Source organism: Aulonocara sp. 'chitande type north' Nkhata Bay, linkage group LG2 (genome assembly GCF_057382095.1).
Source record: "Aulonocara sp. 'chitande type north' Nkhata Bay isolate Kocher_YH1m ecotype deep benthic linkage group LG2, A_spYH_male_GT1.1, whole genome shotgun sequence".
Taxonomy (NCBI): Eukaryota; Metazoa; Chordata; class Actinopteri; order Cichliformes; family Cichlidae; genus Aulonocara; species Aulonocara sp. 'chitande type north' Nkhata Bay.
The window spans coordinates 34,293,343-34,315,044 of record NC_141345.1 but is presented as its reverse complement, the minus strand read 5'-3'; the positions used below and the strand labels follow the sequence as shown (position 1 = coordinate 34,315,044).

At 39.5% G+C, this 21,702-nt stretch overlaps 1 protein-coding gene across 2 annotated transcripts in view; it reads right to left on the bottom strand.

Moving 5' to 3' along the window:
- lingo2 (leucine rich repeat and Ig domain containing 2) overlaps positions 1-20,872 on the bottom strand; it is a 207,147-nt gene extending 186,275 nt beyond the window's left edge. The window contains exon 1 of one of the 2 annotated variants that reach the window (XM_086260198.1): positions 20,255-20,872. The gene's annotated coding sequence lies outside the window, so the exon portion shown is untranslated. The remainder of the gene's footprint in view (positions 1-20,254) is intronic. The other variant, XM_086260203.1, reaches the window with a different exon arrangement.
- Between the last annotated feature and the right edge of the window lie 830 nt (positions 20,873-21,702).

Below are 21,702 nucleotides of genomic sequence, written 5' to 3'. Positions count from 1 at the left end.
GGCAAAGATCAGATCTTCTTCTTCTTCTTATTATTATTATTAGTAGTAGTAGTGGTAGTAGTAGTAGTACTACTACTACTATAGTATGGTTTATTATTCTGTCAACATTTATTCCTGCCTAAAGATGTGAGTGGAAGTAAGTACAGTATATTTATACTGTTTTTGATAATATAAATAAAAGAAGAACACAAGTACATAAATCTAAAGGAAAGAATCTTTATAGATTTACTCGAGAATCTGCAAACAGTTTAACAATCTGGCCAGAGGCCTCATGGCATAATGTGCTACGGACAGATGCATCAAAGATAGAACTTGTTTGGCCACAGTAACAGTAGATATGATGGGCATAGACCAAAGACAGCTTTTCATGAATGTCATATCAACTATGAAGCTTAGTGGTGAAAAAGGAAAGGTTCAGGGTTGCTTTGCAGCCTCGGGGACTGGCAGCTTGCAGTAAATGATTCATCTGTGAATTCTGCATGATATCAAAGAGTGCTTGAAGGTAATTTGAGGCCATCTGTCCAAAAGATGAATTTGAACCATAAGTGAACCTTTCACAATGGATGATCCTTAAAACACTGGCAAATCCACCAAGTAATGGCTCAAAACGATAGCTTGAGTCAAGGCTAAGACCAGGTCACACTGAACTCTTGTGCAGGGACTTTAAAACAAGCAACAAGAAAACCTAATAAAAAATAAAACTTGAATAAAGGCATATCATTTTTCATTTAAATTCAATTCTATTTAAACTGTTAACTCTCTTGCTCAACATATAAAAAGTGAGAAGGCGTGGAGATGGCAGTGTTAAAATCTCATTTCTTATATACTTTAAATGTAATCAAAAATTCACCAAAATCACAGTATAGTTATTGTCAACACCCACCATCTACCCTTGGAGGAGCACCAGTAATTTACTGCCAGTTACTGATAATACGTCATTACGAAAATAGAGCCGACTACACAGCCTAAAAATCTGTTAATTATATAATCATATAGTATTTAGTTCGGTGCATATATCCAATATTACTGGATTATAAAGTACACATATCTCTTATTAAATTAGATTTTCATATGTAGTTCAAATGAAATTGAGCGGAAAACATAACTGCAAATTCTGAAGGCCAGCATGCTTACCAAAGAGAAATAAAAGGTAAGGACTATGATCATTGGATAAGGATCTAAGTCTGAAATATCACAGTCAAAGAAAAGCCAGCAATGACAAGCAATTAAAATCCTTGAGTTAACTAATCCTCCATCATCGCTGCCCATGTGTTTCAGTCTTTTGTTATAATAAACTCACATTTGCTTTGAGTGAGAGATAATTTGCTCTTCTTAGTAGCAGCATTGATATATTTGGAGGATTGTATAAGCTCTTAATTCAAACATTACTTAGTGACTTGAAGTGTGTTATTACTATTGCTATTGCTATGGACGACTTTACAAAATGTAAAACAGTATTTCCACAGTTTTTGCTTGTAAAGCGTCAATATTCTCTGTAATATATTATTTTTAATAGTGTCCTACAGAGTCCTAAAAAAGCACCATTGTGCTTAGATCCTGCAAAACCTGCTGAGATAAAGGAAAACATTCAGTTTTTTTCATTAAAAATGGCTTGGTTCACCTTGCTCATTAAAGCTTACTGTCAGTGAGAACATCCTTATTAAAACTGCTGACTGTCATGTAGTGTATTCTCTCATGTGGCTCAATTTGCTCAGTCACAACACATTGCCTTCTTGGTCACCTCCCTCTAGATTTTGACTTTCATTTGAACCTATACTTAAGGAACGTGAGGCAGTATTTTCACATTCTCTTACTGAAGTGTTGGTAGGTTGGTAGACAAATAGCGCATTTTTTCTACTGGCATTACAATAAATTGATTTGCATCAACATTATGAATAAGAAAAGACATTTTTATAGGGACCTTACATTGAAAGGAAAGAAAACATATTTAACCTTCCATAAATCATGTTAATGTTATTTAATTTTTTGAATTTGGTAAGCAGAAGCGATACAGTGTTTCGAGTCTGTAATATGAATTTTCATTAAACCTATAATCATGGCTTTGTGATTTATCTATATTAAGGTATTAACACTTGCAACTGCATTGCAAGTTAACATTTTTCCTCTCAGTTGACATGCAAGATATAGACAGAGCTAGTAGGACTGCATAATAACAGGAATCCACACTACCCACACTTCCTTTGATATATTTCTAAAACATCTGAATGGACCATTTGGAAACTATATTGATATCGTCTCCATCATGATGATAGACTCTAGAAGCACTCAGTGCATCCTTATGCCTGCATGTTACTATAAAGAAGGAAATGGTTACATTTGCTGACTCATTTCTGGTAAATAACCGCAAGAACTCATCTCAGATGATGAGTCAGAGGAGAAAATAAATAAATAAATAAATAAATAAATAACAGGCACTGTCTACATTTAAACAATCCTCTATTTAACCCAAATGCAATTATCTCTCTTCCTGTTTATGTCTGTGATCATCTGAGGAAATACATTGGATAACTGGATGTTGAGAATATTGGAGTCTAGTATAACACTTTCCTGATTGAATGACAATATATATGAAATGAAGTACTTGTCTAATTATAGGTAGAATTAATTATATTTAAATCTAGAAAATCAGCATGGGAATATTAGATCATGGAAAAGCACAGCCTGTATATAAAAAAGATAAAGTTACTGTAACACATGCAATGTCCTAAGATGTTACCTTAGAGCAAAGTTAGACATAAAACAAGGATGGCAATTTACTGACTCTGGTATGTAAAAGTTGAGTGAACATATAACTTCATAAATTATTCTTTAAGCCTTGCTGATGGTGAGCAGGGCAAGTTATATACTTTTCTCATTTTTATTATAATTGATTTTTTTTTCTAAATTTAAAAACACGGTTGATAAGGTTGGGACTACCCAAATGTCACCACCTCCCACAGCAGCTGAGAGATCAGAGTTCTTGCTTTAGAGGGTCAGACAGTCTCTAATACAACTCACAAAGGATCTTTAGAGCAGTGTCTTGAAACCCAAGGGTATACACTCAGTGCTCAGCCTAGAGCTCACATACTCAAACTCTCAGCAACACTGTGTGCAGAATTTCATCTTGTTCTTTTTTGAGACAACATGATCCCAGTCTTAGTTACACAGTATACAGTGTGCACACACTACTAACATCTCCATCAGTTTTTATTGTTGATATTACAGACATATATGTCAAAAGATATAATTAGACAATGTGTAACAGTAATGCTAAATAAATTGTGTAAAACCTAAAAGAGTTTGGATTTAATAAATAAACTAATTGACACACAAAAAAGTCCAAATTAACAAATAACTATTATATTAGTGAAATAACCCCTCCATAGCTACTGAATTGAACATGTTTTCCCTAAATCCTATCCACAGAAGCACCCCACACTTTAGTTCAGAGCCATTTATTCTTTGCAACCCTTTAAAATAAAGAAATAACACACCAGATCAGAGATAAAGTTTAAATGAGCAACAGAAACTTTTATTCAGTTGAAAAACCCAGAGAGCAGCAGTATGTTGATATTATTTTTTTTCCTCAAAGGCATCAGAATTAACAGGATAATAATGCACTCAAAGTGGTACCTTACTGCACAAAAATCTTGTTCTTTAGCAATTTGCTACAGTGTACTCTAGATCTTGCTGGTATAAAAAACAAACAAATGATTATTCAAATGAACAGTAAGGGTTGTGTAGGAGCAGATCTCAAATTTAATACAGAGAAAGATATGTATTTCCATCATCTTTACTATGTAGCTTCAACAATAATGCCTAGTGCTAATGAGAAGGAAGGATTTAATGCAAGTTGCTGTCACAAAAGTAAAAACTATTAGAACGGACGTAAACTCATGCAGATGCATTGAACAAAATACAAAAGTATTGAAGGTGTAGACCCAATGAGCAACCTACAAAACACTCATACATCAGCAAAACTCCCAGTAAAGCCAGTTTGTTTTACTGGCTTAGCCAAAAGGCTAATCACTTCATCACCTTGTAATTAGAATCACTCCACATTTGCCACATAAAGAGGATTAATAGTTGGTGACTCCTTATACAATAGGTGGTGAGTGTGGGCCATATAAGCTGGCCCATGTGAGTGCATTGAATGTGTGACGCCATCATAAGGTCTTTGCTCAACGGCACCACATCAATGAACAAAGAACTCAAAACTCTCAGTGTGTTCTGTCCATGATGCTAGTGTATTAGCATTATTTTCCACACAAAAATCACTCCATGTCTAATAAAACCAGACACACGCAGAAACCCAGATATTTGGCTCAGGACATGCTTGGCACAATGCGTGGCAGGTGGAGGTATTGGAAGCTAAAACAACACTGTGAAGTCTTTATCTAATGGCACTGGACAAAGACTGATCAGTGCTTGCACTGCAAGAGTTGGATGATTACCTACACAGTTCAACTCCTTCAAATACTGTCTGGAATGTAAATTAGACTGATAAAACCAAGATATGTTCACTCGGGAACCAAACATCAAAAGCCGTTTCTTTAAGCATATCCAGTCATTACCAGTGGTATGACATCAGAGTAACTGAATAGGAATGGCACTACCCGTACTGGAGCATAACTTCTACCCACCGTTTGATGCCTATGGAGTGCAGACCTTTGATCTAATTTTGGTGTGTGACTTGCCCTTCACACAAACACTCATTATCCGTGGCACAGTCAGAGTAGCAGCCAATCCGTACCATCAATTCTTGCTGAAGATTTCACACAGTTTGAAATTAAAGAAAAAATAAATACATTCTTCTTGTGCTGAAAATCTCGGGCTATGGGCCCAGCCATCTGGGTTATGAAGGAAAAAGCCCAGCAAGGGATATGATAGGAAAAATAAATCTGCGCGCTCATGGCAGGAAAACTTTTCTGTCTGTTGTTCCTTGTAACACAAATCTGCATCATCTTCTTCAAGATATTAATTTATAACCACAAACACCTTGGGGATTATTTGGAAATCTATTTCTTTCTTTCCTGAAACTAGTGGCATACCCTCTGGTTCAGCTTAGAAATAATACTGAACCATGCCAAAAACTGTTTATGTCCTTTCAAAGTAGGAGCAATCATACAAGTTGCACTCCATTTACTACTGATTGAATGCAATGACCTGCTCAGCTTCCTTCAGTGATCAAGTGCTCTGTAATTTCTTCTTTTTGTCTGTTATATTGCATGAACACAGCAGAGGCTAGCCTGCTGTCATGCATACAACTCTCTTCCCAGAATCCCAATGAGGAATACGATACAGTATCGCATCATTTTCCATTCTCCTCTTTCTTTTTCTCCTCCACTCTCTCCGTTAAACAGTTCACTATTACCCTCCCATCTGCTGTTTTCATGTCTCATCAAAGATTTCTCTTCCCCTCACCAACTTTAAATATTCACTTCATGTTCTTTCAACAATAGCTTACAAACACTTGGAAATAATTGAGTCTCAGCGGGCTGACAAAAAAGGGAGCAGTGATCGTGCACAGTGGAAGTGATCAAATATGGCCTTGAGCCAACCGTCTTTGTAGATGGTCTCTGAATTGCCATTGATCTGGGGGTGGATACACCCGAGGAATACATTATTTATGTTCTTTTTTCTCCCGACAGTAGCAAGTCACAAACGGTAATGGGATGAGATGGGTGTCACACCGGAAGAGAGGAAACCAGTGCCGCTGAGTATATGGGCAACCCTGAAGACTAAAGGCCCACAAAACCATGATAGAGGGCTTTCATCTCCTAAAGGAAAAGTAATTGTCAAGTTAATGTACTCCTCAATCCTACTGTACACAGGGTGCCATGTCATCATTACTACGAGCACAGAAAGTGCTTTCAACAACCCAACAAGCCGATCGTATGTCCTTCCAGTAAGCGGTTAAGCCTCCTTCTTTTTCTTCCTGTAGAGCAAAAAAAGTAATTGTGCAATCAAACTGTGCAATCTAGCTGTTTAGCTCATGTGGAACATTTATGTAGTTCTGCTTTCACTTTGTACCTATCTAAATTGCAAAACATGAAACAATAAATGTAGTAAATTTGTTTTAGCATTTTTAGTGTCTAAGGTCATTCAGTTGCTAATTAGCTGAAAGAAGCTAAGCACTTTCTCTTGTAAGCAACACAAACAAGTTGAACAAGCTTCCTGACGCAACCATGTACGATAATTCAATTACTTTCCGTTGAGTGCTCTTGAAATAATGCATCTTAGAATGCTGATAGCATTTAAATTATTTAAATTTCTCTGTGCGTGTTTGTGTTTGCATGAATTAGGCTTGAGTGAAATTTTTAGAAGATTAGTTTAGTGTAGTTATCTTAAAGTCAATACAACCTCACTTTTATGTGTGCTACTAATATAAAACATTGTTGGGGATTATAAGGTATATTACTAAAACAAGAGTTGGATATATTTGTGCTGGAAATCCAAGAAGGCCAAACTGAGTTGCTTACTGTACCTGTAACACTCTCAGCTCTGAGGTATTAAAGATAGAAAAGTCACACAGTGTTATACTGGTACAATAAGTGTTGGTCACATCATTACTAAAAGCTGTTCTTTTAAAGCCATACTGGTTAAGCAGTCTAGCTTAATGCTTTCTAGCTAATTTTCACAGTTAATATGATATTTATAATTTTACAATTCTTGTTCAATATGCTTGAACAAGAAAAAAAATCCTTAGTATCCTTTCAACTTTTTAAAAAATATTCAAGCATGCCTAATTGGCCATAATTTTACTGAAGCAAATAAAGCTCTCAAATTCTGCACAATGACTGTGCAATTTTCTGTAAAGTATAAAAGGAATCGTGTGAAATGTCCAATAAAAGAAGAGCAGCATATTGACAATGACTTCAATACTACCATGATAATTAAACCAGTAGTGCCAATTCAACAATAAAAAATCCACACAGTAACACAGCCCTTCTGTCTTTTTGACAGCACTGAGGACACAGCTCATCATCTGTGGCAGCTCCGTTTCTTCCTGCACATGGTGAATTTAGTTCCAAGATGACAATAAAACCTGTTACAATCACTTCTGATCATAACACATGTTACATAGTTTCCCAGTCTCCTGCAGATCAGACTGGGCATTTCAAGCAGATTAACTCTAAAACCCTCACTTTAAATGAGTCAAAACTGACAGGTAGCCTCACAACAATGTGGCTACAAACAAGCCTTTAAAACTCACCCATTAAAAGCACAGCATTGAAGACAACATTATCCACTCAATGGCAGTAATAATGTGCCAGTGCTACCAGGTTTATACTGAACTGAGCTTATGTACGTTGTTATACGTCTTGATAGAATGCTATTAGAACCCTACAACTACACCTTACTGTTTTTTGTTTTTAACAAAAAGTCAGTATTTTGAACAGTCAGTGTAAGTGTTAGATAAACATACACAGAAATATTGGGATTTTTAATTCAACATCATTTATCATGCAACAATATCTAAGCTTCTCAGTATGTAGGCCGTAAACTATTCCTGAAACAGCCTGAAGCTAAAGAAAGATAACTCCCACATTCACACACAGCCAAAGACACACTTCTTTTCAGAGCCAGTGCTATAAGCCCCCTGACTCTGTGTATATGTATGGATAAGCGCCTGGCTGTGACCAGCAGACCCAGAGTTGGACAGCCAAACATCCCCTGAGGTGCCCCTTTTCCCCCTCCTATTCAGTCTTTCATTGCAAGCAAAGCCCTAAGTGCTGGAGGATTTTACACTAATTTATGTTCATTGATTTGTAATTCACAGAAAGCATGCTAACATCCAAGGCTGGGAATTACATGTGTTGACAATAGCAGTGGCTCTTGTGAACTTGGAAGTAAAGGTCAATATTTAAATTTGGAGCTTTAATTCCCAGCTTATCAAAGAAAAATCCCTGCAATATCTAACATGTCAGGAAAGCTGAAATCCCTGTGTGTGAAGTGTTTTTCAGGACATGTGCATTTACTGTGTTGCACACATTCATCATTTTTTATTTATTTGTCTTGTATTTTCAACACCCTGAATGTTTGGACATGGAATATAGCACATGTACCTGTTTATACTACCTTTCTACCAGTGATGGGAAAGCTTTCTTTTTGGAAGGAAGTAGTTTTGATTCTGTTTACCTGAAAATTTGTTCTGATTTGTTCAAGAAGCTTGTTCACCACCAGTAAGAAGAAGTAAGCTAAGAAAGACCAATACGTTGTGTGACTGAGATACAAATCGCTTATTCAGTCATACCCAGAGGTAGCCTAGTTGACTCTCTCGCTCTTCCAGTCACCCACTCACTCATTCCTTCTGTCCCCTTGCACATCTCAACTTTCAGTCCCACTCCCAGCTCAGCAGTCATGACCGACAGGAAGCCTGGAGAGGTACCCTGAGTGTCTCGTTCACCCACTCACTTACCAGATTGGTCACTCCTGTGGCTCTGATGGGTCTCAATAAACTGTAGTGCTTTGTTGCAGTCCAAGTTAGTTTCAAGCCAATCACGCTTACAGCACACTCTAAATGCCTCGCTGGCCATAGTCGATAAAGGAAGAACATTTCAAGTCACACATCTGATGAGACAAGCGGAAGACCAAAAATAATCTGTGCAGAGAGGGAGGGAAACACACTGGCAGGGCCACATTTGCTGCATCTGAAATACTTGCAAACGTCACAGCATTAGTTTACACAGAGTAGAGTACGGTACTGCAAATGTGTACATATATTTTTAGTACAATCCCTTAAAGGTATATGCATGCTGGGCATTTCAAGCAGATTAACATCTCTCATCTCCTCCACACATCACTTACTCACTTGGACACTAGAAGGGGGAATTATGTTAAAATGCTCTTCATAGACTACAGCTCTGCATTTAACACCATAATTCCCTCCACACTCACCACCAAGCTGGAGCATCTGGGACTCAGCTCATCTATGTGTCAGTGGATCTCCAACTTCCTAACTGGCAGACCACAGGCAGTAAGGATGGGCGGACATGTCTCAGCCTCCACCACTCTCAGCACTGGAGCCCCCCAGGGGTGTGTTCTGAGCCCCCTGCTGTACTCTTTGTACACATATGACTGTGTGGCCACTACCAGCTCCACCACCATCATCAAGTTTGCTGACGACACCGTCGTGGTGGGCCTGATCTCTGATAACAACGAGACGGCCTACCTGAAGGAGATTAGGAATCTGGAGAACTGGTGCCAGAGGAACAACCTCCTTCTAAACGTCAGTAAGACAAAGGAGCTGATAGTGGACTTCAGCACTAAGCAGGAGAGGAACTACCAGACCCCCGTCATCAACGAGTGCCCAGTGGAGAGAGTGGACAGCTTCAAATACCTCGGAGTTCACATCACGCAGGACCTGTCATGGTCCTGTCACATCAACACCGTGGTGAAAAAGGCCCGTCAGCGTCTCTACCACCTCAGACGCTTGAGAGACTTCCAACTGCCCTCCAAGGTGCTCAGGAACTTTTACTCGTGCACCATAGAGAGCATCCTGGCGGGAAACATCTTAACCTGGTTCGGGAACAGCACCATGCAGGACAGACGAGCTCTACAGAGGGTTGTGCGGTCAGCTGAGCGCACCATCCGCTCCGAGCTCCCTGACCTGCACTCAATCTACAGCAGGCGGTGCTGGACCAAGGCCAGGAAGATCGTGAAGGACCTCAGCCATCCCAACAACAGACTGTTCTCTCTGTTGAGGTCAGGAAAGCGATTCCGCTCCCTGAAGACCAACACAGAGAGACTGAGGAGGAGCTTCTTCCCACAGGCGATACGGTCTCTCAATCACACCACCACACAGTACTGACCCACACATATGGTTCTTACACACACACTGGACTTTCTGGACTTTGTTTTTGCACAACACTGGTCACTATATTCTTCATTTCCGGTTAATACTTGTACAGCTGCTGTTATTGTGTATATATTTATTTATATTTAGATTTCTTCATACATTCTTATATAGTTCTATATTGTGTATTGTGTATTTTGTTGTACAGTTATTTTATTTTCAACTTTAATTTATATATTTTATCTTATTCTCCCAGTTAAATTTACCCTTCATTCTAATTTGTGTTGTACAGTTATTTCATTTTAACCTTAATTTATATTTTATTCCTTCCTAGTTAAATTTACCCTTTTTAATTTTTCATATTTATTTCCTATCTTATTCATAGCCTTTTCCTTTTTTGTTTTCTTTAGGTCACGAGCAGTTGTCCAAGCATTTCACTACATATCGTACTGTGTATGACTGTGTACGTGACAAATAAAATTTGAATTTGAATTTGAAATGCTAGATGTAACATGGCAACTAGTAAATTAGAGCCACCAGCATTCAGTTGATTCCACAAGTTATGGAATTGACTGACGGGATAGAACGCTGCTCTATAAAAATTCCATTTTCGGTTTGGGGAATGATGGCTGTCAAATATATCAAAAATTCCCACAGGTTTTACTGAAAAGTACATATGATTCACATGCATTTCTTATTCATTAAACCATTCAGACACCGATCAAGCTCTTTAGATGGAATCGATGGGTTCATGAACAACAAAATTTCTCTCAAGACCTCTTCCTCCATGACTGGGGTGCTTTTTTTTTGTATTTAATTTTTGTAGTGCCATGCTTTTGGATTGATTAATACATGCCAAACACTGTTTACTTCTGATTTTGAAATATACAGAAATACAATCATTCGCTTCTTTGCAGGTTATTAATGTAAGATAACTAATTTATATCAGATGATATCCAAAGACAGTAAACATGATCATAGACCAAAAAGTCAGACTGGCACATTCTTATTTATTAAGCCATTATACTTATGTTTTCAGAACACATACAAATCTTGAGAATGACACAAAAAAATTAGTTCCTAATGACAACATGCATTCAAATATGAGAGCGGAGGGACATCTTCAATATGATGAATCATTATGTAAATAAAGCCATTAGTGGGCAAGCAATGTTTTCACAGATAAAGTCACTCTAAAAACAGATAACATTTTTTTTCTTTTTTTCTTTTTGTGTCCCGTTTGGATCTTTAGCCATCAGAATTGTTGTCTTAAGGCCAAGAAAGATGCCAAGCGGATTTATTTTACCAAGTGGATCATCATGGCCTTGCTATATTGGTCCATTTGATTGACCTTTATTATAATTATGAATTTATTTTATTTTCAGTTGCTACAAACGGGACAGACATGACTGGGGGATAGGACAGGGAGAAAGAATGAAAGAAAGAGAGGGAGAGAAAGAAAACCAAAGGGGAGAAGAGACGGTGAGAAGGGGGGAAGAAAGAAAAAAAAACAAACAAAAAAAAACAAAACACCTGGGTCACCTGTATGGAGAAAAAAAAAACAGAAGAGAAAGCAAACAACAAAGAGCAACATAATAAAAAAACGGCACCATCACAATAAACTAGCTAGCAGTAGATATCAGTAGATACTAAATAATAAACAATATTGTGCAGCACGCAAGATAGACAGCGCACAATGTGCTTTGAGGCAGCAGCCAAGAAAGCTGTAGTCCGCATCTGTGAATACCCGTGTGTACACCTGTGAGCATACCTGTGTGGATCAGCATGCTTGCATTCCAAAGGTTTCTCCATGTAACGATCTGCTAGGGAGTGTGGGGAGCCACAGCCCCGTCCTCCAGGGTATGAAGCAGGTATGGAGGAGATCAAAACTCCAGACATCCAGAGGCCCCCAGAACACAAGAGACCAAGGAAGACCAACAGAGGGGCAGCTGCGCCACTGTCCCAGTAAGAGCTGAGGAGAGTCCCAGATGAGGGCTCACTCAGCAGCCGCGGAGCAGAAGCCAGGGGGAGTTGCAGTGACGTGCCCGTGAGCTCCGCCGGCAGCCAGCTGTACCTGAGTGACCGAGCCCCAGGCTGAGAGGCCGGGGGCACCCCACCTCCGAAGTGGCCCGAGCGAGCCCCAGGCTCCAGGCCCCGATAAGCGGCCGCCAAGGAGTGAGCCGGTGTGTACCCGGACGCCCATCCCCAGACACAAAGAACCACCAACGCACCGATATCTGAGGGAGTCCGCCACTGGCAGGGGAAGTGGTGGTGGGGGGAGATAGGCCTCCAAACCTTGGAGGGCCTGAGATGTCCCCAGAGAGGTGGCGTCTGATACCCAACCTGACATATAGACACAGACATACAGGCACACACAGACACAAACATCCATTCCCACCCTCATGCTCTCATATGCACTCACTCCACACTCAACCAACGTGGAGACAGACATAAAGAGACGCTGTACACACGATCACACTCCCCAAGCGTACTCTACGAACCGGGTCTAGGTACCCTTGCCCCTGGAGGGGGGAACTGCACCCAGACGCAGGTGGTGTTACCCTTTTCCCTGCGGTGGGGAGAGGCAGACCGCCCCGACAGATAACAAATTTAAGTAAAAACAAAGATTCTCATTTGCTCTCATTTCATAGCAGCTTGATATTTCGCAGGATGTAGTTTCTCAAAAATATCTAAAATTCTAAATCTCTAGATCTAAAATTGTACAATAAATGAACAGATATGGGTCTATATATACAGGGTGGGCCATTTATATGGATCCACCGTAATAACATGGGAATGGTTGGTGATATTAAAGTCCTGTTTGTGGCACATTAGTATATGTGAGGGGGCAAACTCCTCAAGATGGGTGGTGACCATGGTGACCATTGGTAATGTCACAAGAAAAACAATGGTGTGCTTGGTTTCAATGTAACTTTATTCTTTCATGAGTTATTTACACGTTTCTGACCACTTATAAAATGTGTTCAATGTGCTGCCCATTGTGTTGGATTGTCAATGCAACCCTCTTCTCCCACTCTTCACTCACTGATAGCAACACCGCAGGAGAAATGCCAGCACAGGCATCCAGCATCCGTAGTTTCAGGTGCTGCACATCTCGTATCTTCACACCATAGACAATTGCCTTCAGATGACCCCAAAGATAAAAGTCTAAGGGGGTCAGATCGGGAGACCTTGGGGGCCTTTCAACTGGCCCACGACGACCAATCCACTTTCCAGGAAACTGTTCATCTAGGAATGCTCGGACCTGGCACCCATAATGTGGTGGTGCACCATCTTGCTGGAAAAACTCAGGGAACGTGCCAGCTTCAGTGCACAAAGAGGGAAACACATCATCATGTAGCAATTTCAAATATCCAGTGGCCTTGAGGTTTCCATTGATGAAGAATAGACCCACTATCGTTGTACCCCATATACCACACCAAACCATCACTTTTGTTGTTCCAACAGTCTTGGAGGGATCCATCCAATGTGGGTTAGTGTCGGACCAATAGTGGTGGTTTTGTTTGTTTCACCATTCACATAAAAGTTTGCCTCATCACTGAACAAAATCTTCTGCGTGAACTGAGGGTCCTGTTCCAATTTTTGTTTTGCCCATTCTGCAAATTCTGTGTGCCGATCTGGGTCATCCTCGTTGAGATGCTGCAGTAGCTGGAGTTTGTAAGGGTGCCATTTGTGAGTAGCTAATATCCGCCGAAGGGATGTTCGACTAATGCCACTCTCCAGTGACATGCGGCGAGTGCTACGCTGAATGAAGCTAGGACAGCCACTGATGTTTCTTCATTAGTGACAGTTTTCTTGCGTCCACATTTTGGCAAATCCAACACTGAACCAGTTTCACAAAACTTAGCAAGCAGTTTGCTAACTGTAGCATGGGAGATGGGTGGTCTCGTAGAGTGTCTTGCATTGAAATCTGCTGCAATGACCCGGTTACTGCATTCACCAGATATCAACACAATTTCGATCCGCTCCTCACGTGTTAACCTCTTCGACATGTCAATGGCTGTGAACAAAGAGAAACTTATAAATAACTCATGAAAGAATAAAGTTACGTTGAAACCAAGCACACCATTGTTTTTCTTGTGACATTACCAATAAGTTTGATGTGTCACATGGCCCTCTTCCTATTGAAAAAACAAAAGTTGTATCCAAGATGGCCGACTTCTAAATGGCCACCATGGTCACCACCCATCTTGAGGAGTTTGCCCCCTCACATATACTAATGTGCCACAAACAGGACTTTAATATCACCAACCATTCCCATGTTATTACGGTGTATCCATATAAATGGCCCACCCTGTACATGTTGAAACAGTGGCCATCTTAGTCAAGTTATATAGCATTTAACCTGAAATCAATACTCATATATATGAGTCTACTACATTTGCACGAGACAAGTAACTGATTTACCAGACAGCAACCCTCTGTACATGAAAGGACACTCAGCAGGGAGGCGATTATGTACAGCCTTCAGTAACTCTATCCAGCTCACTCAAACACTCCAGAGCTTCCACTGGACAGTCAAACCTCTGGTAACACACAGAGTTAGCTGGGAAAAAGAATAGAACCAGAGAAATAAGAAAGAGGGAGAGAAGCTGGGACAGGAGTAATTCATATCTATTTACTGTGTTTTCCATCCCTCCCAAGAGTCACAGCATGACAAAGGTTCTCACAACTCTCAACTAACTAAAGCTGTCTGAGTTTTTACAAAAATGAGAAAAAGAATGGAATAAATTAAACGGGGAACAATGAATCACAGGACCATCCTGATTTTTTGGCACTTTACGTAACAGTCTGAAATGGAGCAGGAGGTAACTGCAGTCTCTGGGAGTTCAGGAGCAGGGTTATTATGAAATTGGGTCGTTGTGCTTATTGGACAGCAGCCAACTGTCACTATCTTAATAGAACAGGGCAGGTGTAATATGAGACCTTTGTGCCTTACATGAATCGATCTCATCATTTTGGGGCTTTTTGTGTTTTTTGTAGCAATTAAATGGTCTGTATGGACATTAGTCTCTGAAACCCAATAAAACACATGACCAAGAATTATAGAAACTATTAACAACTATATTTGTGCCAATAACTCTTTTGTGGATTCATATTACATCCGTTTTTTGGTTTTTTTTATTCTTTGTTTCAGCTTTAAACTGCACTCGCTAAGTGTAACATTTTACTTCCAACGAGAAACCACAAGTCATTCACAAGACTCAGCAAAATCTTCTGTAAGCCTAGAGCACAAAAAAAGCTCTTAGCCAGATTTTAAGGTGTGTTAAGGTGTATAGGGGATCCTCCTCTCCACAGACTCCTTAAAGCATTAGAAACTAACAAATATCAGAGCTGTACTTTGTTCTATATCAGCTGTAAGCCCAAAGGAGACAAGGATCCAGGACCTGCCCTAACAAGCACTGGTCGACTGTCCTGCTGAGAGCCTTTCATACTCTGGTAAAAACGAGGTTATGGGAGCTTGTCCAGTGTAAGAAACACAAGTACTGTTGAAGAGTCCACAGTCTCCTCAGAGGCATAAAAGCATCCATGTCCTGACATTTTCACTATTGTTACAATGAAAAGACTCCACTCTGACATATCCCGATCAAACTGTGAAGCATTAGTGGGCATATTGTTATGCACGTAATGACCTAACCTTTCTGGGCAAAAGCCTGGCAGCTCACAGTTTAAAAATACAATTTAAACAGCTCCCTATTATCATTTACTGCCACTTTTAAATGCATAAGTGATTTTTGGTTTTGTCAAATGCAGGTTTCAGTTTTTGTTATTTTTACAATAAGACTTTTACTGAATATATTTTACACAATTTGCACTTGCAGAATAAATCTTGTTTCTTATCTTTATAATAAACTAATAATCTGTTATGTGAATATATCTTTCAATGGGGCTATAAACATGAAAGGAAAGAATATGCATTCACTTTGGTAGGAGGGACGAAGCATTTTTGTTGCCATCTAAAAAGCAAAGTGGTCAATACTCTAAATACCCTATTTCAGACCTGAAAACTGAGGGTGCAAAGAAAGGATGAAGGGGGGCAAAGTCACTGTAAGGACATCCTAAATTGGCTGATGGAGGCAAAATACAAAATGGATAGTTCCAACGGTGACCTTGCTAAAAAGAGAACTAGTATCCATCTTCGTGTGCCATTAGGATATAGGCAAGTTGTTCTACTGTGTGAATATTTAATGATTCTTAATTAGCTTAAAAAAAGACAACACTGGTCAGTAATGGCGCTTAAGTGCTTTGGTTGGTGTGTTTGTATGTTTGCACCATAAATCACTTATTGGGTAGATAGCTACTAGATGAATTACATGTGTCTTAGTGACACATACTGAGACACAACTCCTTTTATTACAAAATGGGGTCAGTGTAAAACATTATGCCCAAAGACGTTATGTAACAAAAAGACACCAATTTCATCACTTTGGTCATGGAACTAGCCCAAAACATTTTTCCCCTTTATTTTATCTTAAATGCCACATCGGTGCGACATGCTCTGCCCCCAATTCTTAGCCAGCTACATCACCCTTGACCCTTGCTAATGCTCCTTGTCAACAACACACAAAAAGGGACTTTCCAAAGGTAATACGACATACATTGCCCACGGCAGATTGTCCAGGAAGGTCATTCTTCAAACTGACACATACAGCAAGGTCACTGTCAGTAGAGGCTGTTCGGAGATCAGTTCTCTTGCATCAGACTGCCTTCAGCCCCTTCACTGTTACACTATCCCTAAAGGGCTACACTGCCACCAGCAGTCACTTAGCACATAAACTCAAAAGAAAACAAATGCCAAGCATTTATCACCAAACTGCAGCTATACACTTACTGTATTTTTAAGTATATGTTAAAGATTTTTTGTTTTGTTTAAGAAATGCAACAAATGAAACATAGTCTCCTCTTATTGTCAAGCATTTGCTCAGCACACTTGAGCATTGACAACATTAGTATTATTTTGCTACTTTTAATTAGAATATTAAGTAAAGTTTAAACAGTAACCTGTTTGTCCATATGCCTTCCATTAACTTTTCCTTTTTCTTCTTTTTTTAAATAAACAAGCTGTCAATGTAATGAACTAAGTCATTCAAGATATATATTTTTTTCTCTGTGAGGCAAACACTATTAAAACTGAATTATTTTCCCCTCCTTTGAGGGGACTGTGATGAGTCGGCATTTTCCATAAATGACCCAGCTGTTTGAGCATATTGTGTTTCGCTTCATCAGGGATTCAAAGGAGCTCACAGCAGATCATCCATATCCTGTCATGCTTTGGTCTTGACCATACCTCTCTAAAAGCTGGTTTCAGAGCTGGTGGTGCATATGCTACAGATGTGGGGCTAACATGACTATGTTAATGTTTTTCTGACTGCAATTAACCATTAAACACATATCAGCTTGTAATGAAATATAGGGGGTGGGCCTGCACAATATGTGTGCTACAAATGTGACCAAGGCAAATCTACCAACATTAGTGATAATAAATAAATCTATGGATAAATTAGTTGAAACAAATCTGGAAAAAAACCCAACTTATTTTGTTATTTACAAAGTGCATATTTCCAACTGTATTCAGAGGTCATAGAAGAAAAAGTTAAATTTGAAACCCAGTGTTTCAGTCTGTGATCATTGATTTTTCTCCCATGTCCTTAATGGACAGGCTAAAAATATGCTGCTTCTGGGTACAAATCTTGCATCTGTTCTCTCACAATACCAACAATACAGACAACATCTAATTGATACTATACAAGTCGCAGTGCAAGTTATTATTTTTTACCTTTTTTCCCATCACTTTGAATTTTGCCATTTTGGTATGCAGGATATTTTTCTAATATTAAAATAATAAAAAGCTTTGAAACTCTTGAAAATCACATGAAATAACATTTCTTTCAAAAGGGAAATTTGGAATTCAACATTTTAGCATTTTTGAATTCTAAAAAGGTTCATTTTCACTACCACAGTGACTAGAATGGTTACTCTGCCTAAAATTGGCAACATGACCAGGGCATGCTTTAATTTAAAAAGGTTTATCAATATATAATATAGATATTCATGCAGTATTCATTTTAATGAACCTTAATTATTAAAATTAATTAAAATATTCAGTGTAAAAGCTACTGTACTACTAGCAGTCAAAAACATATATATTAAGATATTAAGCATGATTTGACAATTTTATAATGTGATCTGACTGACACATGCACATGATTGCAAATGATTTATTGTATTTGGAAGCAGGTGTGTCAGATATCAGCTGCCTACCCGCGTGCATGCATACTGATATAAGCTGTCCTCCTGTGAGTAATAAATCAAAACCCCAACATTTTTGCCATTAACATTGTTTCCTTGTTGTCTCTGTGCTGTCAGCAACAGTGGATAATCCCAGTGTAGAAGAGGGCTCTGTCCTTCTGCTGCGTCCATCCTGTGATTCAGAGGATACAGATTATCACTGCAAATGGAGGGCCTTGTCTTTGACTCATTTGCTAGAATCAGCAATAGAGGAAAGACTGACTCTATACTAGCCCCTTAACGGACTCTAAATTCACAAGCAGGCACTTTCATCTGACCATACAGGCTGTATACCCACAGCGCACATACACCCTACTAGCTTACATCCAGACATGCATGCTCAGACCTTCACACTTCCTGCATACAGAACCAACCTGGACCAAATCATTTCCCAATTCTAAAGGGCCAAAAGAGGCAGACATAGCATTGCTAATTCAGAGTTAAAGAGAATACAAAGGTGAGCAAAGTCAGTGTCTGTGTGTTCCTTTAACCATGCTACTCCATATCAGAGGGAATGCGTCAGCCCTACTATGGTTAACACTCAATAAAACATCAAAAGGGATGAAGCTCAGAGCTCTGGACAAATACACACCCACACAGATACCAGATACACACAAAAACTCGTTTCATTTATACGCCTTCTCTTACACACATATGTACACACGACGTTGCATATTGAACAAACAAATAGTGCAGATATAGATCACTGGATTAAATGAATAGAGCAGGGAGAACAGATAACAGGGTCGCATATCTTTAAAGAGTAAACAAACACACATCATGCATAATGAACGCTAAATACGAGTTCAATAGAACACTCAATAGAGCAGTTTCTTACAAACACACTATACGTCTGTGAAGGTTCTCAGTCATCCAGGTCATCGTAGTCAAAGGAGCTTGCAAAGAACACACTATACTAAATAAACACACTATACATTCACTGGAACAATTGGAGGTTTTAGCCAATATTGGCAGTCAATGCCAGATACACAGGAGCTGTCATCAACTTCCCATCAGGCTCCACTCCCCCCCAGTGGATGTTTTGAAAGAGGAGAAACACTTCTTGTGAAATTTTTATATCCAGAGGCAAAGGCATTTAATGGTCACTGTTTGGCATGTTACATGAGGAGATGGCATTATAATCATCTGCCCAGGCCAAAAACTGGGCTTTGACAGCTTAGACAGGCTATTCATTATTCAATTATTTTAAATATTTCAGGGAACCGACAGGATGCTCAAGCAATAAATATTTCAACCGTTGCCTTACAAAAGGAGATAGCCATGCACTTGGCTGGTATTGATCAAGAGGGCAGCAGATTCACTCTTTCCAATAAAGAAAAAACATATACGATCATCTCTCTGTCAGACCCTACACCGCCTAAATTTTCATCTGGAAAAAAAAAGAAAGTTAGAGCATCAACAGAAAAACACTTTATCATCACTTTCACATTTGGGGAAAAAGCAAAGAGACACAAAAGTGCATTGCTAGAACAGATTCAGAAATACATAGAAGCTGAAGGTGAAAGTGTGATGTAGAGCATCTGAGCTGGTGTAATACCAGACAGAATCACGTATCTGTGGCCAGATAAAAGGAATAAGGCAGCCTTTAAAATGCTGAGGCCCTCACGTTTATGAATAAAATACGGCTACTGTACAAAAGTAATTCCCTTCTCACTGATACTAGGTGTTGCAAAGATGCGAACAAACAACCACTGCAATTATGCCCCTTCCACTTGCAGCCTCCCCTGGTGATAACCAATATATAGCAAGGAAGCAAAGCATGAATTGCTTTGCAGGCAGGCATCTTCCCTCTCAGCAAACACACATGCACAAGTATGCAGATACACATAGACACATTCTTCTCTGCAGAGGGGAGTAGTCTTTCACAGCCGTCACAAAAAGCAATCTTGTTCTCTGAAAGCCACGGGGCTTCTCATTGTGTAGTTGTACATTTTTTCTAACTTTGCACTTTCTGTAAAACTGATTAAATACAATGAAAGACAAGATCCGTCTTTTTCATAGTGCTTTCTCTTTCCCACGTCACTGCATATTTCATGCTGAGCTTTTCGCCTGCCTAATCTGCCCCTTTCACAGAAAACCTGAAGGGTGCTTTTAATATAAAAGAAGCCACGGATGTTTTCTTACCTTGAAATACTATCCAGAATCCTATAGTCCGCAAGCTGTCATGAGATACGATTGGTTCTGCTCCACAACAAGGGCAAAAATCCCACAAGTCTTTTAAAATCAGAAACCAATTAAAAGCCTTTTCTGATTTGAACTTACTTTTTGTGAGCAGGATGTCCTTCAGTGAATTTGTGCATAATCCATTACCCTTTAGTTCCTTGGTTTAGATTAATTTCTTTTGGGCTGGTTCTCCCTGATATTCCACCTTGGCAGAGCTAAACAATGTTAGGTATTCTACTGGAAAATGCGTTTATGAGAGACAAGGGAGAACGAGAGACTGTAGGATCTCTTCTGGTGCGCACTACCAGCTCCAATGCAAGTGAATCCAGCCGGTCCTCACAGCTCTCCCCCTGCCTTCAGGAATGAAATTCAGCATCCGCTGTTCGTCCCCACAACAAGGGGAGGGTGTCCCCCCAGGATGGAAACTTTCACAGACCTCCACCAAAGCTATAGATGGTGATAACACATGCCAGTGAGACTAGATTATGTGTTCTTTTCCTCGATATGCTCCCTGATCAGTGGATTTTGTCCTCTTTTCCTTCTCCTATTCGCCTGTTCGGTAGCGCTCTCCTCTCCAGAATAGACTCTCACAGAATAGATGCTGAGAAAGCAGCGGAATGAGGCGAGCCGCTCGTTCTCCTGCTGTCTCTCTCTCTCTCTCTCTCTCTCGCCTTACCCCTCCCTCACACATACACCCTCCCTGTTTCTCACTGCACCTCCCCACCCTTTCGTTTTCTCTCTCCTCCTCTCCTTTCCTTTACACACACACATACACACTGCGATATGCACTTCTCTAGCTTTGGCTTTTGACAATTACCGCTGTGCCATTTCCAGCCATGTCAGACAGAAAGGTTCACCGCCCATAGTCCTCAGAGTAACAAATAATGCCTGATAAATATGTAAAATTAAATAGATATGAAGAGAAGGAGCAGCAGCATGGAAAAGAGCACTGAACCAAGAGGCAATCTAATCTCCTTTCTTCATCCTTGTAACCTGATTACTAAATATCCCTGGAGCTGACATTTTTTTTAACTTTTTTTTTTGGTCATAACTTTTTTTTCTCTGATGTTCGGTAGTTGATGCTGGCCAACTGTCAAGTGTGACTGAAGAGGAAGACAAAAATAGCAAGCAAGAGAGCAGCACACTGCATAGAAACAAGAACCAAGCAGTAGCAGCTGTACAATTATATAATTAGCCACCTAAACAAATTGCCAGGAATTCTGTTATCATTGTGTGAATACTTGACGAGCTGTGTGCAATAATAAATATTGTACCAAAAAAAATACAATTCGAAAACATTTGTGTAAATGCTCTCGATACATACCATTCATGGTGTAACCAATTTGTCATATACAAAGAGCTGCCACTCTCACATGCTTATTATGAATAAGTAGCATCGCTAAAGCCAG